Source organism: Camellia sinensis, chromosome 11, assembly GCF_055761805.1.
Source record: "Camellia sinensis isolate YWXY chromosome 11, ASM5576180v1, whole genome shotgun sequence".
NCBI classification, from domain to species: Eukaryota; Viridiplantae; Streptophyta; class Magnoliopsida; order Ericales; family Theaceae; genus Camellia; species Camellia sinensis.
The window spans coordinates 167,035,386-167,057,732 of NC_138971.1; the positions used below are offsets into that span (position 1 = coordinate 167,035,386).

Consider the following 22,347-nt stretch of genomic DNA (forward strand, 5'->3'; position numbering starts at 1 on the left):
TTCTTTTTTTTGGCGAAATGGCGCCAAAAATTTTTATTTTAGCGCCTTTATTTTTTTAACATACAATTCACGACATGCATTGTGCGTCATAAAAAGACAATAGTTTTAACAGCTGGTGATATGTAAGTCGTAAAAAGTATAATATTATTAACGGCGGGCATTGTGTGCGTCATGAAAAATATTCACTTTTCACGGCTGGCGTATGTACATCGTATATAATTGATGTATTAACGGCACACCATATGCACGTCGTAGAAAGTTTTATTATTTACGGCATGCATTGCAAGCCGTAAAAAAATCATCATTATTATCATTCACGGCCTACGCAATAGACACGTCGTGGTTGGAAAAGTATTTACGACGTGCAAAAAAAGTAAGTCATAAAAGTGAGAAACTACGACGTGCATTTATTGTATGCCGTTGATGTGGTGTCGTAAAAAATCAGTTTTGTTGTAGTGGGCCTCTTTGTCAAGCCACCCAAGAGTGCCTCTATGTAGAGGCTTTGTCCTGTTTGTCTTGTCAAGCTTGGGATAATCTTTGTACTTGGTTAAAAGTCTTTCACGTATTGTGTGAGATATGATATAAAATATGGCTTCGTACATATATATATATATATATATATGAAAGTGTGTTAAGAATGTTTTAATTACTACAGTTGATCATGTATGCACAGCTCGATGGACATCATCATTTTTGTTTTACTTCCGCTTCAGGCCCTGATAAAATTAAATAAATCTGCAATTTTGTCTTTGAGGCCATGGGTTATCTACGGATTACTGGCCGGTTACGCTACTAAACCTATAGGGGCGGGTTTGGGTCGTGACATTTTCTGTCCATAATTTCAAACGGGCATCAATTATTGGACGAAATTGAGACACTTCGTTAAATTGAGAGGCTAAATCGAGCAATTTGAAATGTCAGGGATCAAAATGATGCACGAGGTAAAGTTTAGGGACTAGTTGTGTAATTTGCCCATAAATTTTTTATTTTATTTTATTTTTGGATTAAAATTTGAGAGACAACTTAAAAGAAAGATCAATAATGTTAAGTAACATGAAAAGTTTCCATAAAGATTATCCTCCATTAGATTAGTTGTAGTGTTTTATTGTATGTTATGCCATCATCCTTAAATTAGTTTCACAAAACATAATTCAAGAAAAATTTAGGAAAAAAATAATGGTAATTAATGAATACTTTTCAATTTTGTTTCATTATATATGGCAACTAAATTCAGTAACTCAATTCAATTTGATATTTTTCAAAATATTAAAAGCCCAAATAAATTACTAAATAGAAAAATGATATATAAGTCTACTTTTAGATCCATTTTATAGTCTCAATGATGAGTAAGTGATATAATTAGTTAATGATTAGAGAAAATATGAGAGAAAGTGTTACTTTTAATATTTTAATTGATTGTCACATCATTAAATTTAAAAATTAAGTGTAATTTTTTTTTTTAATATTAAATAGCATTGTTGTTTTTAAATATTCTATCAAATGTGTGGACCCATAGGGTCTATAGTGAGATACACCCATATTGTATACAATAATTACTAATTTATTTGAAATCTCTAGATTGTGTAATAAAATATGCAACAATGATATATCCCTCTAAAACTAGAGCTCTAATTGAGCTCTAGTGAGATGAAAAATCACAAAAAAAAAAAAAAAAAAAAACAAAACAAAACAAAACAAAACAAAAAAAAAAGGTTAAAATATCACATCAGTGGTGCTCCTGAATTAGTAGTCTGTATGACCACTTATATGATAGAGAGTATTGCCTTTACTATCTTAATTGATTATCACATCATTGGGCTTAAAAATTAATTCTAATTTTATGTCTTTAATACTCTCTCTGTCCTAAAATATTAGTTCCTTATTCTATTTTTTATTGTCTCAAAATATTAATTTCTTTTCAAAAATCAAGAACTAAAATAATATGAATTACCTATTTTGTCTTTTTTTAAAATTCATTAGCAATACAAAAAGTATAATTATGACAATTGATATTCTTAAAAAAAAAAAATACTATCAAAATACAATTTTAGAAAATTAATATTTTTAAAATGCAATAATTGTACTACTAAAAAAAAATTGAATTCTCCAAAAAAAAAATTACTATTTTGGAACGAAGGAAGTAATAATACTCTTTATTTATTTAATTAATTTTCTTTCAAAAACTGTAAATAGGTTAATTGTAAGCAAAAATAAGAGATGATTAATGTACCCATTCGATCATGTGTACTGTCAATGTGGGGCTCTGAATCACATTAAATTTCTTTCCATTCAATCTTTGTTCTCTGATTAATCTATGAACTGGTTTATATATATATATATATATATAGTTCTTTTACAATCATCGATAACATTAAGCATTGTGAATTACTCATGGCAAGCATGGCTTTCATATTGATTCTGAGTCTCGTATGCATTTTCAATTCACACCCCACCATGGCTCAAACATCAGAAACTCCATTGACAGACCCAACCATTTTAGAGACCTACATCGTCCACGTAAACTCGCCCAAGGCCCGAGTTTTCTCCTCCGACGCTAATGATATCGAAAACTGGCACCAGTCATTTTTACCATCGTCGTCTCGCTTGGTTTATTCTTATCGAAACGTTATCACTGGTTTTGCAGCCAGACTGTCGCCAGAGGAGGCAAAAGGCATGGAAAAGATTGATGGGTTTGCGTCAGCTCAGCCCCAAAGAGTGTTGTCATTGCACACAACGCACAGTCCAAGTTTCTTGGGGTTGAACTTGCAGCAGAAATCAGGGGCTTGGGTGGGCTCAAACTACGGCAAGGGCGTGATCATTGGAGTTCTCGACAGCGGAGTTAATCCGAACCATCCCTCGTTTAACGACAAGGGAGTCCTGCCTCCGCCGGCGAAATGGAAAGGGAAGTGCGAGTTAAACGGGACGATGGCAGCGTGCAATAACAAACTCATCGGTGTGAGGACTTTCCAGTCCGATCCAGCCGAGGGCCCGCTTGACAATGACGGACATGGCACCCACACAGCGAGCACGGCTGCCGGGAATTTTGTGAGGAATGCAAGTGTGTTTGGACAAGCCAAAGGCACTGCGGCGGGGATGGCCCCACTTGCTCACTTGGCCATTTACAAAGTTTGTTCGGGAATTAGTTGTTTGGAATCTGACATTTTGGCGGGAATGGATGCTGCCATGGAGGACGGTGTCGATATTTTGTCTCTATCAATGGGCGCAGAATCGGTCCCTTTCTACCAGGACAATATTGCAAAGGGTGCGTTTTCCGCAATACAAAAAGGCATTCTTGTAAGTTGTTCAGCGGGTAATGATGGTCCTTTACATGGTACGTTATCAAATGAGGCTCCATGGATTCTAACTGTTGGCGCGAGCACCATAGATAGAAGCATAAGAGCCACGGCGGTGCTGGGAAACAAAGAGGAGTTTGACGGCGAGTTGCTTTCCCAGCCTAATAATTTCTCTTCTACTTTGTTGCCACTTTTTTATTCCAGCACCATCAATCCATTTTGTGACTTCGACAAGCCAATCTACGGCTTCAAAGGAAAGGTAGTGTTGTGTGATGGTGGCAGCTACACAGACAGCAACCTGAAAGGACAGTCGGTGTACACTGCTGGTGGGGTCGCCATGATAGTCACCAATGAAAAGAAAGACGGCTTTACTACGTTGGCCAACGCTCATTTCTTGCCAGCAACCGAAGTGAGTTATGCTGCTGGACTAAAGATCAAAGAGTACATAAAATCAACAACGACACCAACGGCTACAATTGTGTTTAAAGGAACCATCATAGGGGGTAATTCTGCTCCCATCGTGGGATCCTTCTCATCAAGAGGCCCGAGCTTGGCTAGTCCGGGCATCTTGAAACCAGATATCCTTGGCCCTGGTGTGAATATTCTTGCTGCCTGGCCTTCCTCTGTCGAAAACAAGAAGAATTCCAAATTGACATTTAATGTGATTTCAGGTACCTCAATGTCTTGTCCTCACCTCAGTGGCATTGCAGCCTTGTTTAAAAGCGTGCATCCTCGTTGGTCGCCTGCGGCTATCAAATCTGCAATCATGACTACGGCTGACCTGACAAACCTAGCTGGCAAGCCCATTGTCGACGAAAGGTTACTACCAGCTGACATATTTGCTACTGGTTCGGGTCATGTCAACCCATCAAGAGCCATCAATCCAGGACTTGTCTATGACCTTGAACCCAATGATTACATACCTTACTTGTGTGGTCTGAACTACACTGACCAAAACATCTATTTCATTACAAAACATAAAGTGAAGTGCTCAAAAGTATCCAAAATACCAGAAGCACAACTAAATTATCCTTCTTTTTCTATCACTCTTGGCTCTGGTGATGATCAGGCTTATACGAGAACTGTGACAAATGTTGGAGTGGCTAAGTCATCTTATGACTCAGTCATTGTTGCACCGCCGGGTGTTAAAGTGACTCTCAATACTACTAGGCTAGAGTTCTCGAAAGTGAACCAGAAAATAACATATCAAGTGACGTTTAGCCGGGTAGCCACCAACGGAGAGGCCTCTTTCATCCATGGATTTTTGACGTGGAAATCTAGTAACAACATACAATTTGTTAGAAGCCCAATAGCTGTGAAGTTGGTGTGATGAAAATGAGGCAAAAGCTCAAGCTATTGAGTTGGAAAATCTTGGGATTTCAGTTACACAACACAAATTTACTTCTATATCATATTGTTGTGCTCTGAAATGTTTCAATTGCATATATTGTTTCAAAAAATTAATAAATCAGAATGACATGCATTGTTTTGAAAAACATGATTGCTCTAATGGATAAAATTGACGTAGAATATTAGGTTTATCATTTTCGGATACCATAATTGAGTACAAAAATATTTCTGATATTTATTTAACTTCATGAAATTTAAATCACTAGATGATTATACATGATACTTTTTTTAAAAATTTTATATTAATAGTTTAAATTTATTTTTTCCGAAGTTTTGAAAGAAACTTTGCAAACAAAAGATTTTTTTAAAATTTTATATTAGTAGTATAAATTTATTTTTTTTGAACTTTTCAAAGAAACTTAACAAACAAAAGAACACACTTCAATTGATGTATTGAATCAAGTTCCGGCTGAGATCAGCACCACAACACAACGCTACACATTCGAAAAAAATTACCTGAAAATAAAATATGCAATTTAAATTAATTAACCGTGGTTTTCGACCCCTCTGCTCCAAAGCTTCTGTCATTCACATGGTGTTCACAGCTGAAGACCCAAGAATCCTAACTACTTGATTGATTGTTCAAGTCTACTTCGACATTCTCACACCATTCAACAGTCTGGAACTTAATATCCTCTGTATCAAATAAAAATCAAAATATCAGAACACCAACATAATTCACCTGAATGATCTAATAGACACACACTGTTAACAGCAATAAGCATGAATAGTTGACCAAAAATTAGCTCGAACAACGTATAATTACCTAAATTCACGACATCAATTTGCAAATAAAAAAATCATAATCATGAAGGGGTATACACGGATCGGATTGATCCGGTTTTAAGTAAACCAGCAACCAAACCGATTCTTCCAATTTTAGAAAAATTGAAATTGTAACCTAACTAGAACTGAATTATAGAAACCGGATTGGTTCGGTTTGGTTTTACGCTTACCAATTTTACAATAATGGCTAATTTTCAATTCTTATAAAAATAATAAATAAATATGTTACGATCCGGTTTGGTTAGACCACTACAAGAATTTTCACTTTTGACGACTAAATTTTTTGTCACCAAAAGTTAATTTTTAGTCGCTGAAAGGTTTTAGCGACTAAATTGTTTGGTCACAAAAGTAGTCGCCAAAAAATTGTTGGTAAAGGTAATTGGCGACTAAAATTATTTTAGTCGCCAAATGTATACAATTTCCAACTAAAATTTTAGTCGCCAAAAAGTTGGACATTAAATTAAATTAGACCCTTTTCGGCGACCAAACTTTTAGTCGCCTAAAGTCCCAAATTTTTAACTACTAAAATTTTAGTTTCTTCTTTTGGCTACTAAAAATTTAGTTGCCGAAAGTCTCACATCTTTGGCTATTAAATTTTTAGTTGGGAAAGAGTTTCTCTTTTGACTACTAAATATTTGGTCGCATAAAGGTCTACATTTTTTGCTACTAAAATTTTAGTCGACAAAAGTGTTTTTATCCTTTAGGTTTTTATTTTTAGTTACGAAATATTTTAGTAACCAAATATTTGATTTTCTTTTGGTCACTAAACTTTTAGTCACTAAATATCTATTATTTCTTTTTTTTTTTGCTACTAAACCTTTAGTCGCCAAATGTATATATATATATATATTTTTTTTTGCTACAAAACTTTTAGTCGCCAAATGTCTTTTCCCAATTTCTTTTTAGCTACTAATTGTTTACTTGCCAAAAACATGATATTATGTTTTATCGCAAAATTATAATTTCTCCACAATCTGTCCATATTTCATGCAACTTGTAATACGTATATAAACAAAATGATACATACTATCAATCATTCCACAATCTACATCTATATACAAAAAATAAATAACTTTAAATGTCAAAATTCATACAAATCAACTATTGTCCAAACTAAAATAATAATTCCATACAAAATATATCATACAAAAATCAAAGCCCTCCGTATACAAAAAATACATTTACTACCAAGCGAAATTACCATTTGGCATGATACATATTACCATCGTAATCTGTGTCACGACAAAAGGTGATATATGTACCATGACAAAAGTTTTCTATAGACCATGACAAAATGTCCTATATGTACACCAACAAATAGTATATATGTACCACGACAGAAAGTAATCTATGTACCACGACAATCATTACCTATATGTACGCCAACAAATAGTATATATGTACCACGACAGAAAGTAATCTATGTACCACGACAATCATTATCTGTTGATTGCCAAAAGTCTTCTGTATCAATAATAATGAACTACACAAAAGTTGAGGACGACAAAAGTATTTTATTAGTTCTACACAAAAGTAAAAAGTCTTCTTCATACACCAATATGGATTATCCACAAGTCCACGCGATAAAGCCATCTACAAGGAAAAACAAAAAATCAAATATTGGAATTGATTACAAAATATCAATTCAGTCAGCCATATGGAACATGTAGTAGCATGCATTTAAGGTAGAGCAATCGAGAAATGTATTCTTGGAAATAAAAGAAACTATATATACATATATATATATATATATGTATCATGCAATATTTATTCCAACCAACTGCACAAGCAATCTAATATGTAATTTGTTCGTCCTATAAATATATAAAGGCAATTATTAGAATACGTAGATGTTATTTTCATAAAGTTTTCTCTTTTTAAACTAAGTGTTGCAAGTTTTTCGACAAAGTGTAAGGTGTATTCGAGGGCTGTTATGAATTTTCGGCCCCCAAAAAGCTCTTTTTCGAGTAAGTTTAGGGTGGATTCGGCTCTAACTCCCAACCTACGGGTCCGAATTACGTTCCGTCAGTTCTCACAAGTCCTATTTGTCAACGTGAAGCTATCCGTGTTAACCACACGGTCGTTCGGGGGCTGTTTTGAATTTTCGCCCCCAAAATGCCTTTTTTCTACTACGTTTAGAGCGTATTCATCTCTAACTCCCAACCTACGGGTCCGGATTACGTTCCGTAAGTTGTCACAAATCCTATTTGTCATGGGAGAACTGTCCGTGTGAGTCACACGGTGGTTCGGGGGCTGTTTGAATTTTTGCCCCCGAAACGCCCTTTTTCGATTAAGTGTAGGGCGTATTCGGCTCTAACTCTCAACCTACGGTTTCGAATTACGTTCTGTGAATTCTCACAAGTCCTATTTGTCATGGTGAAGACATCCATGTGAGCCACACGGTCATTCGGAGGCTGTTTTGAATTTTTGCCCCCAAAACGCCCTTTTTCGACTAAGTTTAGGGCGTATTCGGCTCTAACTCCAAACCTACGAGTCCGGATTACATTCTGTTAGTTGTCGCAAATCCTATTTGTCGTGGGGGAACTGTCTGTGTGAGCCACATGGTGGTTCGGCAACTGTTTTGAATTTTCGCCTGCGAAACACCCTTTTTCGACTATGTTTAGGTAACTCCCAACCTACCGGTCCGAATTACGTTATGTCAGTTCACACAAGTCCTATTTTTTATGGGGAAGCTATCCGTGTGAACGTGTCATTTGAGGGCTGTTTTGAATTTTTGTCCCCAAAACGCCCTTTTTCGACTAAGTTTAGGGCGTATTCTACTCTAACTCCCAACCTACGGGTCCGGATTACGTTCCGTCAGTTGTCACAAGTCTTATTTGTCATGGGAGAACTGTCTGTGTGAGCCACACGGTAGATCGGGGTTGCTTTGAATTTTCACCCCCAAAACGCCATTTTTCGACTAAGTTTAGGGCGTATTCAGCTCTAACTCCCAACTTACGGCTCCGAATTACGTTCCATCAGTTCTCACCAGTACTATTTGTCATCGAGAAGCTGTCCGTGTGAGTCACACAGTCATTCAAGGGTTGTTTTGAATTTTTGCCCCCGAAACGCCCTTTTTCGAATAAGTTTAGGGCATATTTGGCTCTAACTCCAAACCTACGGGTCTGGATTACGTTCCGTCAGTTGTCATAAGTCTTATTTTCCATGGAGGAACTGTCCGTGTGAGCCACACGGTTGATCGAGGGCTGCTTTGAATTTTCACTCCCGAAATGCCTTTTTTCAACTAAGTTTAAGGCGCATTCGGCTCTAACTCCCAACCCACGGGTCCGAATTACGTTCCGTTAGTTCTCACAAGTCCTATTTGTCATGGGGAAGCTATCTGTGTGAGCCACACGATCGTTCGTGGGCTGTTTTGAATTTTCGCCCCCGAAACACTCTTTTTCGACTAAGTTTAGGGCGTATTCGGCTCTAACTCCCAACCTACGGATCCAGATTACATTCCGTCAATTGTCACAAGTCTTATTTCTCATGGGAAAACTGTCCGTGTGAGTCACACGATGGATCGGGGGCTGTTTTGAATTTTTGCCCCCGAAACGCTCTTTTTCGACTAAGTTTAGGGCGTATTCGACTCTAACTCCCAACCTACGAGTCTGGATTACATTCCATCAGTTGTCAAAAGTCCTATTTGTCATGAAGGAACTGTCCGTGTGAGCCACACGGTAGTTTGGGGGTTGTTTTGAATTTTTGCCCCCAAAACACCATTTTTCGGTTAAGTTTAAGGTATTTTTGGCTCTAACTCACAACCTACGTGTACTAATTACATTCCATCTGTTGTCATAGGTTCTATTTGTGACGGGGAAGGTGGTCATGACATCCGTACGGTGGTTCGGGAGCTGATTCGCATTTTCGCATTTTCGCCCTCTTAACGGCCTTTTTTTGGTTAAGTTTAATGCATTTTCGGCTCTAACTCTCAAACTACGTGTGCTAATTACATTCCATCTATTTACATTGGTCCTATTTGTGATGGGAAAGGTGGCAGTGACATCCGTACGGTTGTTCGGGGGCTGATTCGTATTTTTGCCCCCTTAACGCCCTTTTTTCGGTTAAGTTTAATGCATTTTCGGCTCTAACTCCCAAACTACGTGTGCTAATTACATTCTGTCTATTTTCACAGGTCCTATTTCTATTGGGGAAGGTGGCCATGACATTCATATGGTGGTTCGGGGGCTGATTAGCTTTTTCGCCCCCTTAACCCCCTTTTTCAGTTAAGTTTAATGCATTTTCGGTTCTAACTCCCAACCTACATGTGCTAATTACATTCCATCTGTTGTGGCATGTCCTATTTGTCACGGGGAAGGTGGCTGTGACATCTGTACAATGGTTCGAGCGCTGTTTTCCATTTTTGAGTAAGTTTAAGGAATGCTAAAATTCAACAAAATAAATGCAACTTAACCATAATAATGACTTAGCCAATACAAAAATGGAATAAAGGAAAAACCTTGGGAGGAAGCCTTTTGAGAAGGACCATCAATGTTTGAGAAATCAAATTAGAAAATCGAGGTCCAATTACAACATACTCCAATAGCCTGCATTAATGAATGTTGAAAAGACTGATTACCAATAGAATGTAAGGACAAACATATTGCAGAACACAAACTTAGAATAAGCTGAAGTTACCTCTCAATGTCATCTAGGATAATAATGCTTAATGGTGACTTATAAGCATCCTCAAATATCTTGACAAAGGGAAAATCGCTGTCAATACCAACAGTAGCTGCCATTGCAGTCTTACCACTGTCCAAAACAAGCAAGATTCAAAAAATGATCATTAGCTAATGAGAACAAGAAACCAATGCATTTTTACCTGCCACTTGGACCTTATAGAAGTGTGACAACCCTCACCTCTGATTAGCGTTAATTCGTGATTTAGCATGATAAGTAACTAATTCAGATGAAATCCTAAATTGATTATGTGAGTGTGTTTTTAGATTACATTTCTATCTGTTTGATGCAGAACGATCTGTTCATGTTTTGATTTCAAATTGTGAATTGAAAGCCTTATCGGCAACCGATTTGGAAATTGACTTGATTTATATACTAATTAGGAATTATAGAATTTTATGGTAGGTTTAATTAAAATTCGATTTGGAATGATTAAATTAGAATATATAATGCTAAATTGATTGGATGTAAGTTATCTACATGTTTGCCATCGAATGGGCCACCTTCAAAACCATTGCTTTGGTCTTAATTCACATATTTGACACATCATCCTTCATCCATCTCATTGCAAAAACGTGAGAGAGGGAGAGACTTGGGGAAAATTGAAATCAACAAGAAACTTTGCTTGAAATTTAGAAGAATTGAAGAAAATTTTGAAGACTTGTCCACATTGCTCAAGAATTTGGCTTAAGTGAAGTTTGATTGAGAAGCCTAGGTAAGAGCTCAACCTTTAATCTTGTAATTGAGCCATCTAGGACTTGCATATGAAATAAATAGGTGAATTAATGGAAGGATTGAGCTTGAATTCAAGGGAGCTAAGTTAATTCATGTATGCATGTCCATACCATGGAGTTTTGAAGTTTATTTTTATGAAATCCTCACATGTATGTTCTTATCCTAGTTAAAATCCAAGAATTCACCATGTTTTGAGTTGAATGTTGCATATGATCATGGTTTGAGAAGCTCAAGATCAAGAAACTTCATGCATGTTATGTTCTTGCATTGTTCATAAAACTTACATTGAAATTGTGTTCAATTGGCATGCTTTTGGGCTTTGATTTTATGAAATGATCTTCAAAACATGTTGTCTTATGAGTTTCTAAGTGTTTTCCAGAAGTTTGGCCCAAAAGAATGAGTTTTGGCATGTTTGATTCATGGTTTAAACTTTGGGAACAAATCTGGAAAACCCAGAATTTTGCCTCCTCGCTCGAGTGAAGAATTTCACGCTCGAGCGACCAGCTTTGTTTTCATGCTTTTGCTCGAGCGACGGAATTCTGGCTCGAGCGTAAATTTCAAGCTCTCAGGTTTTTGCGTGTGCAGAAGTACGCTCGAGCGACAAGACTTGCGCTCGATCAAAGAACTGTGTCTCACGCTCGAGCGAGCATTGAGCGGAGATTTTCAGCAACCAGTACTTTTCACATTTTTGCAGATTGCTCAAGCGAAGGAGTTTATGCTCGAGCGACCAAGCACACTCTGTATGTCCGCTCGAGCGAAGGAAGCCACGCTCGAGCGAGGCCCCTGTTTTCAGCAAGTTTTGAAAAATATTTTAAGTACATTCTTGCATCTTCATTTCATCCTAAGCATTCCTAGGCTATGTATAAGGCACCTTGTTGAGGATGTTGATATAGAAGCACACCAAAGCAAATAAGGGGCTAAGTTATTAATTCTGAGTGTGTAATTTAGTGTCGTTCATTCTGTAACTGTGTAGGTTTGGCATCCAAGGACACTGATTAGCCTGCCTATAGCCCAGTAATCTGTGAGTAATGATGTTATAAAGCTATGTTCAATTATAATTACTTTCTGAATGATTAACTGTACTATTTTCTGAAATGATATTGTTTACTGAATGAATGTTTGTCCTATTTTATGAACTGTACTCGTGGCATCCATAACAACTGACTGTTACTGTTACTGCTACTACTACTGCTACTGCTACTGTTACTGTTACTGTTACTGTTACTACTACTGCTACTATTACAGAGATCTCTGTCAGTTCCTATCATTGGAATTACTATTACTGTATTAATGGCCATCAACTGACTGTTCGGTCTATTAAGACCTACTGTACTGTTTGCCATTGGATGTACCACGTACGACTGCTATGATTTATAAATGACTGATATGACATGAAATATGAGACACTTATTGAATGACTGATCTACTGATATAAATAACTGTTTCAAATACCGAAAGGACATTCATTCTAAAACTCTTTACACATTTGTTATTTACTGGGCTTTAGCTCATAGTTTATATATGTATGTAGGTGGCCAGGCACCGAACCAAAGCTAGAAGCATCGAATTAAGCTCATGTTTTGTCAAGCCAACTATTGTGCCTCACTTCGAGGTTCCAAGTCTACTTGAGCCAAGGCTGTTTTTGGGGTGTTTTAGATTCACCCTTTTGTCTCTGCTATGTAATGAATGTTTAAGACTTGACTGTATAATAATGGTTAAGGGAATACGTCCCTAACATGTATGTTATGTCTATCTGAGATGTACATATATATATATATATATATATGGTTATGAATGTGGTTATCCACAAAAGTTTTTCTTATTCAGGTTTTCACAGCTCATTGGACAACTTTTATTACTGATTGGCTTCCGCCAGCCCCTTTATATTATATTACTGTTAATCAGGCATTTGGTAATCACATATTACTGGCCGGTTACGATGCTAAACCCTTAGGGGCGGGTTTGGGTCGTGACAAGAAGACAAGTAACAATTGGGCTTCCTTTGCTCACTCTAACTTGCTCAGTCAATAACATTGTTCTCTTATATATGTGCTCATGTCGTGCACCACAATTGACCATGCCATTCAGTCTACAAATCTCATTCAATAGGTAGGAGGGTGCATAAAGTTGTTAGAATAATAAAATTGAGTAGCTTTATTAACAAAACTACTTTAAGTTATATGTTATACTAGCACAATTCAACATTGGCATGCCCAAAGCATTCTTTAGACCCAGCATGATTGAAGAAATGTTTCTCTATAGAAAAGCATGCCACTTTGCATATAATTGTTCAGAAGCATTGGTCAGTCACCACAATTCAATATAACTATAAGAAAGCATTACGAAAGAAAATAATTGTATCACCAGACCAAAGCATTACGAAAGGAAAAAAATATATGTTTAGTTAGCTACCCACAAAGACCAAGCACCAGGCCAAAGCAGCCAACAACAATATTGACCACGAAAATTTCTTTCAATACCTCTAGGATCAACAATTTGAATCTTAACAAGATGAACAGTATTCACAGAATCATTTCAACAATGATTTCCACTCAAAATTTATGACAACCTGGTTGTTCAATCATAAAAAATGACTAACTGAACAATAATTCCAATGAAAAAACCATTCTTTCAGAATTTCATTGTTGCCCAAACTAAACATAAGGAAGAAGCATGCATGACAGGAAGAAAAAAGCTCAATTTGTTATAAAAGGATGCCAAAAAGGAAGAGAAAATACTGCAGACACAGGGGGACTTTTATATCATTGTCATTTCTAATCCATGGATGACCTAATACACCCTCAGATAATTTCACAAAACCAGTGTCAAATAAATTGTTGCATACTAATACACCCTTAGATAGACAAAATGACAATACACTTTTATTATTTTCTTTACTTCACCTTTTGGTATCATTGTATTAAACTAATATAAAAAATATATATCCCAATACTACATAAATTTTCATCTATTAACATAACCATGCCACCAAGGACCACACACTTTACAAAAATCATGTAAATCAATTCCATATTCAAATCTAGCTTCATTAACCACTATTGGATCACCCGTAATAAACTTTGTGCTCAAAGATTAGATCTCAGGAAAAAAAATTTTTAAACACACACAATTCTTGAAACAAATCATAATGAATGCATTTATATGTAACCCAAAACGTACCTGTAACTTGCAGAAGTTGGCGAGAATTTTGTTGGAAAGTCTAAGAGACATTTTATCAAACAGTTTGGAGGCAAGAAAAAAAAACTGTATTCAACAGAAAGGATTCCATACCCTGTATTCAACTTTTGTCCCATCTTCATTCTGAAAGGAAAAGAAAAATGACTAAGCACATCAACAAACAAGTAATGAACAAGCATTACTCAACAGCGATATGCGTCTTACAGTAAGCAAAAGTGATGAACGACTGCAGTGAGGTGAGGTTTGGTGGTGACTAGTTCTGTGTGTGTGTGTGTGTGTGTGTGTGTGTGTGTGTGTGTGTGAGAGAGAGAGAGAGAGAATAATCCTATTTTCAAAAATGCTAAGAAGAATTGGCAAAATTCTTTTAATATTCCTACTAAAATTTTATATACCTTTGGCGACCAAACTTGTTATACCAACTAATTTAATTAGTAGCCAACATTTAACAAACAGCAACTAATATTTTAGCCGCCAAAAGTAACCATTTTGGTTGCTAAAGGTATTTTGGTCACCAAAAAGAAATATTCACCGACTAAATTTTTCGTCACCAAAGATAAAAGTAAAATTTATGTTTTTTATTAGTGACTAAATAATTGTAGTTGGCAAAAATTACCTTACAGCGACTAAAAAAATTTTAGTCACCGAAAATGAATATTTGCCGACCAAAAGTCGCCAAAGTTTAATAGCAAACATTATGCTAGGTTTTTGGCGACTAAATTTATTTTAGTAGCCAAAAACTGGTATACCATAACTAACAAAAATTTTAGTTGCCTAAAACATGATCGAATGCCGACTAAAATAATTTTTAGTCGCCTATTGTTCATATTTAGCGACTAATTTTTTTTAGTCGCCAATAATGAAGATACAGCTACTAAAAAAATTATTTGCTAAAAATCATATTCAACGGCGACCAATATAATTTTTAGTCGCCCATTCTATAACTTTTGGCGACTAAAAAAAGTTTAGTCGCCAAATTTCGTCGCCAAAAGTGTAAATTGTTCTAGTGGAAACTGTGACCAAAGCCTTACAACCGAGAACTGGTTAAAAACAAATATGTCACGGTCTGTTACAGTTGGAAGTCATAACCAAAGCCTTAGAATTGGAAACTGGACCGATTTGAACAGTTCCATCATTTTCAAAAATAGAACTAAAGCTAAAAAAACCAGACCAAATGGGCAATTTAGACCGAATTGAATCGATTTACTAGTTCCACTGGGTTTTTTTTTAACACCATGTATAGAGTGAGAAAAATCGAACTCATCAATAATTCTAGCAACTCAGAATCGTTTTGCAAATCAAATTAAGAAACTTCATAAGTCTAGATTGAAATTCATTATGAGAAATAGAGATTGGGGTTGTGATACGAACCTAAGATGAGGAGCGGAGCAAAGCACTTACCGCGATGCCTAAGCAATTTGGTCTAAAAACTAAATTTAAGGAGATAGAGGGTTTAGGGTTTTAGAAGTGTGAGATGAAGCTGATGAAGATGAAATTGAAGGGTAAAGAGAGAGAGAGAGAGAGAGAGAGAGAGAGAGAGAGAGAGAATGAAGAAGGAAGAGCGGTGGCTACAATTAACGTAATGTAATATATAGCCCAATCTGTTAAAACCACTTAATCCGCATTAATCCATCCATTAACCGTGGATTAAATTTTGAAATTTATGATCTGCATTCGAAATTGTTATGTTCCGCCATAGTTAATACATATATATTTTTTAACTTTTAATAAAATATCAAAATAAAAATGAGTATGACAGATATTTAAGATTTAAAATTTATTGCAAATTAGTAGTTATATATATAAAAAAACATTATGTAAAATTAATTTGTGTTATATATATGAAAAATATTATGTAAATTAAAACACTTGTAATTATTTAAGAATATTCTTCAATCAACTAACAAATTTATGCTTTGGACTAAATATCAAAGAGCACATAAATCAACAACAACACCAATAGCTACAATCGTATTCAAAGGAACCATCGTGGGGGCAATTCTGCTCTCGTGGTGAGTTCCTTCTCATCCAGAGGCCCGAGCGTGGCTAGCCCAGGCATCATGAAACCAAACATCACTGGCCCCGGTGTGAATATTCTAACTACTTGGCCTTTCTCTATCGAAAATAAAAAGAATTCCAGATTGACATTTAATGTGATTTTGGGTACCTCAATGTCTTGTCCTTACCTCAGTGGCATTATGGCCTTGCTCAGAAGAACGCATTTTGATTGGTCACCTGCTGCTATCAAATTTGCAATCATGACTACAGCTAAGCTGACAAACCTCGCAAGCAAGCTCATTCAATGAAAGCTTACTTCTAATTGATATATTTGCTACCAGTTTGGATCATGTCAACCCATCAAGAACCATTAATCCAAGAATTGTCTATGACCTTGAACACAATGATTACATACCTTACTTATGCAATCTAAACTACACTGTCCAAGACATCAATTTCAAGACAAATCATATAATGAAGTGCTCAAAAGTATCCAAAATACTAGAAGCATAGCTAAATTATCCTTCGTTTTTTATTACTCTTGGTTGAAAATGATCAGACTTATACGAGGACTGTGACAAATGTTGGAGAGGCTAATTCGTCTTATGATTCTATCATTGTTGCACTACCAGGTGTTAATGTGACTCTTAATACCACTAGGTTAGAGTTCTCCAAAGTGAACCAAAAAATGATGTATCATGTAGCGTTTAGTTGGGTAGCTACCAAAGGATACGCCTCTTTCATCCACGGATTTTTTATGTGGAAATCTAATAATAGCAAGCAATTTGTTAGAATCCCGATATTTGTGAAGTTAGTGTGAGGAAAATGAGGAAAAAGCTCAAGCAACCAAGTCGCAAAATCTTGGGACTTCAATTACATAAAAATTTACTTCTATATCATCTTCTTGTGCTCTGAAATATTTCAATTACATATTGCTTCAAAAAATATTAAGGAAGAAAGAAGTGAGGTGGAGTTCAATTGAGTAGTGTTTCTTAATCAAAGGTGTTCCAAATCAAAAGTGTTTCTCAATCTTCATTGATAATCTTCCTAAGCAAACTTACAGTTGGTGGCTTAGAAGAGTTTTTAATAGATGTGGGACGATTGCGGATGCTTTTATTCCTTTCAAGAGACACAGATTTAGTAATAGTAAGTTTGGGTTTGTAAGATACCTTAAGGAAGAGGAGGTCGACGAAGCCATTCATTCATTCAATGGTGTCTGGTGGCGAGGTCATTTACTAAAGGTGAAAAGAGCAACCATTCTCTCTGGGAAAAAATTGATTTGGAGAAAGAAGAAGACTCTTTTGCCTCATTCTCTCTCCCCAAAAGGCAACCAAATTTGGAGGCATAAACAAGACCTCGAAGACCAGTCACCGTATTCTATAGATGGAGTCGAAGTTAACCCAGATGGTTCTTCTTTCACTGTTGAAGTGGATGAAATTGATGACTCTTGGGGAAAGACTTGTGCGGTTAGTATAGTTAGAGATTACAAAATTATTCCTATGATCGAGGAAGCAATGAGAAATGAAGGGGTCAATTTCATAATTGTGACGCCCCCAAAAATATTAAAATGAATTCAACTCATAAGAGAAATGAGCATAATAGAATTGTTATATTTCCAATCATCAAAATTCGTCTTACAAAAGACAATACATGCAATATACATTCATAAATGTCCATCCTGAATCTATAGCATGTAACATTATTTAAAGTTAACAAAATAAATGCTCTATAAGCTTACATCTTTCCAAGATATGACTTGGTTACAGCAAAAGGGAGAGTCAAATGTTCTGTACATATTAAGCCCGAGGCTTGAATAAACATTTAAACATTTAACTAACAAAATAGAGCCTATGTCCTCCCAAGCTACGCCCTTGAAGGAAGCATGTCACCAGTACTTGAAAGTGGTTTCCCAAGTAGGGTGAGCCAAAGCCCAGTAGAGATAGTCTAACACAATATATGAGGTTTAACTAAGATATAAGTGTCAGATAAACGTTCAATATTTATGACCACATTACATTCTTCCCACGACCGTTCAGTACTGATACTCACATTTCAATCCATTTCCACTTATTCATTTGGTATAAATTCATTTCATTCAAGTCATATACCAACTGTATAATTTTTTTCCAAATAACCCAACCGAGACTACAACTCAGTGGTTCTATTACATAACTATCATACAAACACTTCAACCTTGCCATTTTACGAATATTTCATCTACGAAAATTGGCACCCATGTATACATAAGATTTCGGGACTTTCACCCTGGACACTCCGGCCAACTTAATTCTCAGCGGAGTCCATCCCCTATCTCCTCCCAAACAATGGAGTACATCCCTTTTCTCCTCCCAAAATGTTATACATATACAATGTATCAAAAAAAACACATCGTCATATTCAATAGCTATCAATTATGCATATTCAATGCCTTATCATACTGTCACATTCAATGATACAATTTAAGTGATTAGTTTCAATTCACCTAATCCTCATACAATTTCTACAACAGTCATAGCTATCCTCCACCGATAGCCCAACACAAATATTTTTAAACAGATATACAATCTTTATAATAGATAATTTATCAATTTTCCATACGTAAGTGATTAAACAAATCTAACTACACCATTCATTCATACATCTCCCCAATTTCATATTTTTCATATCAATTCCATTATTTATACAAAATAATTATTTTAAACATTTTAAGGTAAAACTCCCTACTTTCCTAAATATTGACCCCATGGTTAAAATCAACTATTTCAACATAAGATAGGCTCACAACCAAGTCCCATAATCAATTATGTAATATAACATAGAAACCCCTCTTTCCAATTTGAAACCAAACTCTAGGTTTACCCAAACACTCCCAAAATCTTACCATTTATACATAACAACAAATAACTAGGTTAAAGATAATATCAAGGTGTAGAATATCCCTACCTTAAAGGGAGAAGATAAGCCACGCAAGAGAAAAACTCCAAGTACACCGAAACTCACTTCTATTCAGATCAAAATGTAGATCTTGATGCACTCTACCTTTTTCTCAAAGGCACGAGGGTGAAAAGATCAACAGATCTAGATGAAACCTAAGAGAGAAGGTGAGTTTTAGAGAGAGAAAGTGTAGACTAGCTTTTTGGGAAGTTTTAGAAAGAGAGGGAGATGAAAAAGTGATACAAAACATCATCTTCTCGGACTGATATACACGCAGTCTGCTTGAGTGTGGAAAGTGACACTTTAGCGTCAGACGACACAAGGTTCCGCTTGAGGACAAGAAGCGACGCTCAAGCGTAGAATACACATTTCAAGAAGTTTTATAGATGAAGGGCCCCGCTTGAGCATGAGACTAGACGTTCGAGCATCCAATGCATTTTCCCAATATTTGCAGAACTGCAAAAATGCTGAAAGTTGACAAATCCTACTCGAGGGCAAGAATGGTCGCTCGAGCGCAAGAATTCCCACTCGAGCGAAAGAGCCAAAATCTGGGCATCATTGGTTTGGAAAATCATGCAACCAACCTGTTCCAAACACACAACCACAACCCGATAACCAAAATAAAGGGGAGACAAGGGAAACAAGATATGAATCATTATTTAGAACTATAGAACCTGAGCCCGGAACACAGCAAGTGACGGGTCAAAACCGGAATCGCTATAACAATAATCAAACCACTAGGTGGTGTTAAGGTTCTGTTACAATTTAATACTGTGAAAGATATAAAAGAGATGCTTCAAGGGAGTAGGTGGTGGTTAGAAACTTGGTTTGATGAAGTGTATGAGTGGCATTGTAGAGAGTTTACACTTTCAAGGAGAGTTTGGTTAGCCATTGAAGGGGTTTCTCTAAATGCTTGGAACTCCACAACTTTTACCAAGATCGCCAGCAACTTGGGCCAAGTTTTTGCTATTGATGGAAAAACTACTTCACGCATGGAACTGGAAAGAAGGAAACTTCTTGTGAAAACAAATTTTAAAAATTCAATAAATGGATTCTGCAAATTGAAAGTTGGTCAATTTATCTATGACATTAGAGTTTCAGAGTTGGAATTTCATAAAATCTACATGTTAGGCTCGTCTTACTACCCCAAAGCGGCAGTTAAAGTGGATGAAGGTATCGATGAATCTAATTCTGTTGAAGGCTTCCTTAGTGAACAAATTGGTGATGTACAGGGTGCGAAAGATGATGTTGATCATATCAACGATGGTGAAGATGTCTCAGTCCGCTCTGGAAATGTCTTACAGGGTGTGGTTTTGGCCGATGATCTCGAAGGCATAGCTTCAGAAGAGAATCACTTGATGATGACGTAGCTCTTCTAAGCCAAGTTGAGGATTCTTTTAATGTCACATGTAGTATGAATGGCGCCGAACTTCACATGCTTGAGGTAGAGCTTCTAGACGTATAACAACGCACACATTCCACTGTTTTGTGCTCTTCTTCCAACCACCCTATTTTGTCTCAAAACCAAGTGAGAAAATCTCTTAGCCCTAATCATGCCTCATCTCCAAACCACCTCGACCCAACTCAAGCCCTTATTTTTCCGCACAAAAACAGTCCTATTAGGATACACAAATCCACCAATAGAAGAAAAAAACTTTCACTTCTTGAGTTGGGGCTTCCCTACAAATTATTGAATAAAGGGAGACACGCCAAAGGTTCTAACAAAAAATCAAAGGATGCCAAACTTGTCCAATCTTCACAGCCTTCGCAATCATCAATCTCTTCTAGTACAATTCGGCTTTGCAACAAGCACTTCTTGAACAAGTTGGTGGATTCTGATGAGGAGACAGAACAACAAGATGAAGAGAAGGAAGAGGAGTATAGACTCCTTTTGGATAAAGCAATAGAAACCTTGCAAATGGACCAGAAATTACAGATTGATTTTGGTGGTGGAGAATACATCTTCTTGAATGATTTTGTCGAGTTGGAGAAGAGCAACAAAGCCAAAATCAAAAAGAATTAATAGAGTTAGAGATAGAGAGAGTTAGTTAGTGGGGTGCAAGTATTTAATTTTTAAAAGGGTTTCGGAATGTATTGGATAGGAGGGGATGGTGTTTTGTCCTGAGTGTGTATTAGTGGTGTGTTTGGTTTGAATGGGGGTTTATTTTATTGGAGGGTTGATGGGTTGTGATGGTAAGTAGTGGATGGTGTTTGCACTGTTTGGGGAATAGTTGTTGTATTATCATTGTTAGGCTTTGTTTGGGAAGTGGGTTGATTTTTTTGGCTTTTTTGAAGTTTTGAAAGAAACTTTGCAAACGAAAGAACACACTTCAATTGATGTATTGACTCAAGTTTTTGGGTGAGATCAGAAACACTACACATTCCAAAAAAAAAAAAAAAAAAAATTACCTAAAAATAAGATATGCATGTTAAATTTAATTTTTCCAGATTATTATTATTATTATTATTATTATTCCTAAGGTAGTAAAAAAACAGGTTCATTGTAAACAAAAGTAATCATGTGCACTGTAAATGTTAGGGTTCTGAACCACATTAAAATTTCTATTAATTGACCCCTCTTTCTTCCCATTCAAAATCGAAATATCAGAACACCAACATACTTCACCTGATTGATCTATCTAACACACTGTTAACAGTAATAAGCATGATAGTTGAGCAAAAATTAGCTCGAACAACGTATTACTTATATGCACGTCATGAAACTTGCAAATAAAAAAATTATAAACATGTAGGCCATGTTGTTTGGGCGAACATGTGTTGGGATTAGACTAATAGCTCAATAAAATTATTAATCTGATGTTTGGTTAAAAAATTAAAATATGGACTATCAATTCATTCGGATATAGTATCCACATATGATAGACTATTCAATCCCACATAAGGGGTGAGATATAAACTGAGAGACTAAGTCAAAGTCTAAACTAACTTATCAAATGACCATAATAGAGATATTATGATCAATCTATTGGATGTCCAATGTTCTATCCATTCCAATCCTCTTCAACAAACATCGAATTGGATAATATTTTATTAATCCGTCCTTATAATCCTAACCCAATCCAAACATAGGGTAAGATACACAATTCAAATGATTCGTAGTCCTAAGACTATTAGTCATAGGAATGTTAATCCAACCTAATTCAGTTGGCCCAAACAAACATAGCCGTAGGGTGTACACAGATCAGATTAGTCTAGTTTTAAGTAAACCAAAAACATAACTGATTCTTCCAGTTGCATAAAAATTGAAACCATAACCAAATCAAAATCGAACAGAATCAAAGAAACTAGTCCG

The 22,347-nt window shown here is 36.0% G+C and overlaps 1 pseudogene; it reads left to right on the plus strand.

Moving 5' to 3' along the window:
• Positions 1-2,400: 2,400 nt before the first annotated feature.
• On the plus strand, positions 2,401-4,623 carry LOC114261355 (subtilisin-like protease 4 pseudogene; annotated as a pseudogene).
• The last annotated feature ends 17,724 nt before the right edge of the window (positions 4,624-22,347 follow it).